Raw genomic sequence first — 7349 nt, 5'->3', positions numbered from 1 at the left:
CTTTCAATAGTGGTGTCGTCCTTGGCCTTCACCAAGCCCTAAACCACCACTCCAGATTGCTCCAGGTCAGCCTAAAGCTCTTTAGATGTCTTGTGTGGTGTTTTTTCCACATACACCTTCACAGACTTCTCTTATGGAGTTTCTTCTTAGCACCATGTCCTGGAAGCATCTTAACAGTTTTATGCCTGTGAAACTTGTTGATAACATTACGAATTGTTGAAACAGGGACTTCAAGATCTTTGGCAATCACCTCGTAGCCTTTGGAACTGTTATGGTTATTGATAATAACATTTCTGATGCTCTCAGACAGCTCTCTTCTCTTCACCATTGTGAAGAAGAAACTGGAAACAATCAGCCCCTTTTTATGCAGTAAAATCATCATTCATTGGTTAATTCAGGTCATGTGAACACTGAAAATTAAGCAAATGTGAGTCTTATGTTTTTTATTTTGTTTGAGAAAGTAATTGAAATTCATCAAATATTATCGTTATTGTGTTGAGCGTACATTTTTAATTTACCCACATTTGAAAGTTGATTTGAATATATTTCTGAAGATATTCAAAACTCTGTAATTAATATTCAGGGTTGCCAATAATTTGAACCAGGACTGTAATAGTTTCATAATTGCTACCACAAGGTGGAGCCAAAAGATCTCTTTTGTAGATATAATTTCTGCAAACAATACAATATGCAAACTGTGTTGAGATTAATGTTAGCCCCTGCCATGCTTTTCAATAAGCAAATCAACAGCAATTCTCACAGTCTAAAAATATCTCCTTGATGCGCCGTTTAATTTATCAAAGCCGTCTTACTTTGTGGTGGGTGTGAGCTTGCATTGTAAATGACTGCAGTCCACTACAGATGCTACCCTAAATGACTGCAGTCCACTACAGATGCTACCCTGCACACACACACACACACACACACACACACACACTGTGGAAAAGATTTCTGCACAACTTGATTCTTCTGTACTTAAATCATAAATGCTTTGTACTGCAAATCAACCCATCCTTTTTTGTAGTGTTATTCCATTATGGCTTTGGATATGTTTAAGTCATAACTGATAAGATGGTATTCATCAGGTCGACCTTTTCATTTGCTGTTACGTCTGATTTGGTCTAAAAACAACATTAATTAATTAAAAAAAAAAAATCATAATTTATTCACAAAGATTTAAGTATGCAAGTCAGAGAGACTTACTGAAAGAATTCTACTAAACCCACAACCATACTCCCAGACATGAATATTACTCTGCTGTCCAACAGCAAGATGCTACATTTCTTTCAAAACCAATTAGAGTAGATGAATCAATTTTACCAGCACAGACTATGAGAGCATTGCAGAATTTCTCATATTTAGTGTTGGTGGGAGAGAGTACTGCGTGGATTACCCTGCTGCCATAAATCCCCCTCAGTCCCACAAGGCTGCTTTTGGCTGCTGCCTACTACTGCATCTGATGGATTCAGTGGTTGGATTAAAGCTGGGATAGACTTCATGAGGGTTCAGTGTTTTGCAGGGTGTGTGTGTGTGTGTGTGTGTGTGTGTGTGTGTGTGTGTGTGTGTGTGTGTGTGTGTGTGTGTGTGTGTGTGTGTGTGTGTGTGAGTGAGTGAGTGAGTGAGTGAGTGAGTGATACTTCTCTCTTAGGATGAACCCACCTTGTTTTTTTAGCATTTACAGCGGGCGTTTTCTGACCGTCGCTCCAATACACAGTTTACTTGATGTTGTGTTAAAATGTGGAAAACCTTAATCACAATTTAGAGAGACAGGGAACTGAGGATGATTACACAAGTCTCAGTGTAATTAATATTCATTTGCATAAACTTGACCCGAATACATTTCTTTTTCTTCAATGTCAATGTGACTCCAAAAGCATTTTTGGCAGATAACATTCAACTCAGCCCCCCTAGGTGTGAGTTTTCTTGGATTGGTTCCCACTCTTTGTCCACACACCATTGTCCACAAGCTACAAGGCTGCACAGCATGCTAACATATTGTGGCATTTTGCCTGCTGCACATATTTGGGTGCCCTTTGTCTCCACCACAGTCAGGCCATGCTAGCATTCTGCAAATTGTCCTGATTACAAAACCCTACCTCTCCATCTCTTTGTAGACACATCTATTACCACCGGCCAATGTAATTCTGTAGGTAATACAGAAGTCAATGAAGGGCTTTTCAAACACAGCCAGTCTGATGACTTTCACCGGGGTCACAATGACAGGCAGGAAAGCTTTCTACACTATTGACTGAGTTCACTGGACATTCTTAAAGTCTAATGAGGCTTTCAGTATGAATGTCATTAGCTAAATGTGTCCACATTAGAATCACTTCCATCAGTCCTGAAATGAATCGACTCGTTGATCAATTGAATTGATCTGAGACATTGTCACCTAAAGGCAGACTTGGAAAATAGATTCTTTTCAAACTGGATTTTACCACAATAGACAAATGAGAATCCTGTTGAAATTCCAACCATCACAACATGAAAATCAAAGATAGTGCCAATATCTACAGGATTTAATTATTTTTGTCACCATCTCATGATGCAACTTTAGTTCATATTAGTAAGACATTGAAGTTAAAACACAACTTTCACTGAAATAGCAATGTACGTGGTGAATAAGCCTCTATTGCACAATCCCAAATATATGTAATTGTCAAATGTTTAAATTGATCACAATGTTTTAATTGATCACAAATAGGGCTCATTCAGGAGTTTTAAAATCCCTTTGAATGTGATTGGGAATTTATTCCACTAGAACTTGTGCTGATTCACATGTCTTTACCTGTTCTCTTTATCTGTCTTGGCTTCCAAGTTACATTCGACTCTTGACTCGACCCCTCGGATGAGCGTTGATCTGAGAGAATGAACACTCATCAACAAGCATCTTTGTGCATAGATACATGTGAACATGCAACTTTACTGTGAAAAAAAGGTAAGAAGAATCTAAGAAACAATAATCAATACAAGCATCATGTATATTCATTCTTTTTCCACCCCTTTAGCATATTTTCTAAACTACCATCCTATACTATTTATTGTTGTGTCTCTCTTGCCACATTTTCTTTTCTAATGTCATTTTCCTTAAATAGGATTTTAGGACTTAAGCACTATTTGGAATGTGTTGCTCATGAATGGACAGAATTTGAGTCAATTTCCTGTGGTTTCCAAGAAAAAATAAATCTTCATCCTCTCTCTCTGACTGCCATATGTGAAAAAGGGAAAGCATGTGATTCCTGTGGTAAAATTAGAGAGTGAGGTCATTTGAAGTGCATCATACTGTGCTTTCACACATGGTAGTGATTGTGTATATTATTTGATGTTGGAAAAAAGGATTAAGTGACAGAATCCTGCTACATCAGATTTGATGCAAAGTAAATTAAGGAATTATGTGAAAAGAAAATACTGATTCAATATGAATATATCATATGAATGATATAGTAGATGACTTTTAAATAAATGAGGAAATTGCAATGAACACTTTTGCCAACAATCTTTTTATAGATTTCATTGTGATAGGGCTACTTATAATATTTTAAATTAGACTTTTTAACCACGTCAGGGAAATTTGCACCATTGAGATCAATTTACCTTTTATTCCGGTGTGATCCAAAGGGTTTTTAAATCCATTTTGTAGCGCAAGTGAAAATTCACGAACTTTTTGGGTGGACTAATCTGAAGGATGAGTGGCAACATGCAGTCAGTTTCACCATCATTGTACAGTGTGCAGTCCCTGGTAGGTCACCTGCCATCATGCATAATCTATCAACCCCATTCATCACTCATTTCAGCGCGCTCCTTCAATGACATTCATTCATTTTTGGTATACAGCCCTCTGCTCTTGTTCGTCTGGTTCTGTATGAAGTGAGGAAAGTGAGAGAAGGGAGGGAGTGCATGAAAAGAAGCCCGAGTGAGGCAAACCATCGTAGTTCAGCTGAAGTTTTGGTCAGGGGAGTGCTTGGATAATGTCTGATATAAACAAAGGTTAATGGATAGAGAAACAGTGTATGTTTATTAGAGGGACCCAGACAAAGGGACTGGAAATGGAATAAGAAGACAGTGCTCATCCAGGATTTATTTTTTTGCTTATTAAAATGGAGGCACGCATACTTGAAGTGATAAATCTTGTGAAGAGGCAACTTATTTGATTTGTGATCAAGTCAGTGAGGAATTAATCATAAGAACTGAGATGATTTAATCTGCATTCATACTGTCTGTGTAGTTTCATGACAACCCATCCAGTAGTTATTCAGATATTTTAGTCCACATTGACATCCCTACAGCTGTGCTGCTACTGTGGCTAAAAATGTCAACAGGTTTAAATGAAGAAAATGCTGAGGGTGGCTCTGGACATGTGGGTCTGATGCTTGGGTGTTTGGCACCGAGAGGTTTTGCTGTAAAAATTCTCTAGCTGGACAAATGGGATGCTGCACATTGTAGGTATTCAGATCAAATACTGCAAAGTATCAGAGCATAACCGATTGAACCCAGTTAGCGAGCACTTAATTACCCAGGGAAGTGCGTATTAACCTTGTGTGTATTCCTGGATTGAAGCCCTTTTAATTACACGGCACAAAAAAAAAGGAATATCCTGGATTCGTTTTTTAAAAAGCTATCCATGTTGTGACGAGTGATACTGAAATGAACTCACTTGACCTCTTGTTCTCTTGCAGAAGAGTGGTGGTGCATCTTAAATTCTGCGTGTTCCTCTGGGTGTGTACTGTTTGATCTATTAGCGTGCATCAGTGTATTTGTGGTTTCTTGGCTGTACACATCTGTGTATAAACTGAAAGAGACGACTATTTGTTATGTGTGTATGTGTGTACATTCTGTATGTATACCGTGTAACTCGCTCTTTTGCTTCCATTCACACAGAGCTCTTGCCATTCACTGCCTCAGCCTTTTTTCTGCACTATGCACACAAGTCATTCATAAAGCTGCGTTTCTGCCTCTCCTTCACGTGTGCAACACATAAATGCAGATGCTACCATGTACACATGGGCACATGCATAAATAGCCTCTAGAGGTTTTTCTGAATCAGTTTATGCTGCAGTGGAGCAGTAGTTCTAAATATGGCATCATGTGAGCTAAAAACAGCAACTAAAGCCGACCAACATCATTCACTGTTTACCAAGTCAAGCATAAGCTCATGTTTAATTCAGAAAACTCTGGTATTCATAACTCACACTTGCTGCACCCGTGACACTGAACCCACTGCGGCACATAACAAGCACAGTTGCGGTAACACTATTCCACTGTCAATTTACATTACACCCTTGTTAGTAAGCATGCAAATCAAATTAATCCCTCATCACATTGGAGACCTCACTGGCACACTTTGAAATGAAGCCACTGCTTCTAGGCCTGATGGGAGATGAGGAGTGATCATTAAAAACTGGCTGGCGGGGAATTACGTCTTCTGCTGCTGTGGCTCCAGTGACAGCAGGCCTGACCATTACTCACCATTTAAGTCTTCTCGAATCATTTGCATTGGTTCCTTCATTGACATTGCTCAGCCCACCATGAAGCACATTTCTTATTCATTCCACATGGGCAGACAGCAAAGACGAAAAGGACATCTCATGCTTCCTCTGGAACATGTGTCGGCTTCTTTAATGACACAGCAACGCATGCAGAGCCATGCATTAATGCAGACTCTGACAGCTTAAGGTTAGTTGGCTCCTCAGGCCTGACCATCCATTGACACAGGAAAGCAGTGATGCTCAAGACTGGGAAAGGAAGTGGAGGAAGAAAATCTCTCAGCTATATGATGTTCACTGTGGAAACAAATGTAGACCTCTTCTGTACAATGGATTTGTCAATGACTGCTTTTATTGTCTGCTTTCTCCAAAAGCAGCTGCTGTTTTTGATTGTTTTTGTTGTGTTTTGTTGTTGTTTAGCAGTTGTTGTGTCTCATTGTGGTTTCCTGTCTACATAAGAAATATGGTATGAAAACAAAACATATTTTTAAAATGTTAATATTCAATAACAAATACCATGTCCTGTCTATTAGTAATGCTATTTAAGTTGCTGATAAGAATCTTTTGTTTGTTGATTATTTTATTTTGTCAGCTACAAAGATAATATGTGGTGTATCTCAAGGATCAATTTTTGGACCACTTCTATTTCCTTCTAAAGAGTAGCGTGTTTGTAAAGTTCAGTGGTGGAAGAAGTATTCAGATTCTTACAAATACAGGTAGCAATACGACACATACACACACACACACCTACAAACAAAAGTCCTGCATTTGAAATCTCACTTGAGCAAAAGTACAGAAATTTTATCAAATATACTTTAAGTGGCAAAAAGTAAAAGTTATATATATTATATAAGTCATTATATAAGTCATTATACAATAGAATGACCCCAGTTATTATATTATTGGTGCAGTATTATTGTTGACACACATGTAAGAAGCATTTTATTGTTGTTTGTATATTTTTGGGTGTTTAAATCTACAACAATGTTGTATGTCCGGGTTTCAAAAATGTAGTAGACTAAGTCACATTCCTCCATTGGTCACGTTCAATATGTAGCTCTCACTTTGTACAACTACAAAGTGAGAGCCATGAGGAGTTTAATGACTTTCTGACAAGCAAAAAAGATCTCCTTATCTTCAAGTGTAATTTTACATAAAAGAAAAGTAATTTAATTTAGGATATAAATGCACTTAAACCACTACATAAATTTACTTATTTCTCCTACTGCCGCTCACAATTTCCTGGTCTGCTACATTTCTGAGGTGACGTTTCATTGCCATTACTTTCTGTGATGTGAATGTCACTCAGTGGTTTACATTGTGTCTTCTTGTAATGACAATGGTTGAAACCACGAGCTCGTCCTAGCCTCAAGTGAACCTCTAATGGAGCAAAGATCTATTTTTGCCTTTTCCCCTCAATTGCACTAATAGCCTGGAGAGTCATTTGTTATTCTTCATTCTCTGTTACTCCTTGTAATCCCCCATGTTAAATCTCGTTAGTAGGAAGAAATATGTGCTACATGGGCCAGTAGTTTGTCAGTTTGCATGTTTGTCTTCACATGATACAGTGTGTACTGAAGTCTTTGCTCATTTATTCCATGTTTTATATCTGTGGAATACAAAAATTATGTGCTGTGAACCGTATACACTAAAAGCAAATAAATTCCACCCTGAAATGACATTAAAACTTTTGGCGAAATAGATTAGCCAGTGGAAAAACAATCTTCACATACAGATGACACTTTTTAACTTCAGATGAGTTTGGCAATGTGACAACCATCTCGCCAGGAGCAAACGGAGACTTCTATAATGTTTCCACCACACTTGCATTTGTGAAGGTAACTGTGTTTCTACGAAGTGAAGCAG

The sequence above is a fragment of the Xiphias gladius genome, chromosome 17 (assembly GCF_016859285.1).
Source record: "Xiphias gladius isolate SHS-SW01 ecotype Sanya breed wild chromosome 17, ASM1685928v1, whole genome shotgun sequence".
NCBI lineage: Eukaryota > Metazoa > Chordata > Actinopteri > Istiophoriformes > Xiphiidae > Xiphias > Xiphias gladius.
Note: the sequence above shows the minus strand (reverse complement) of the source record.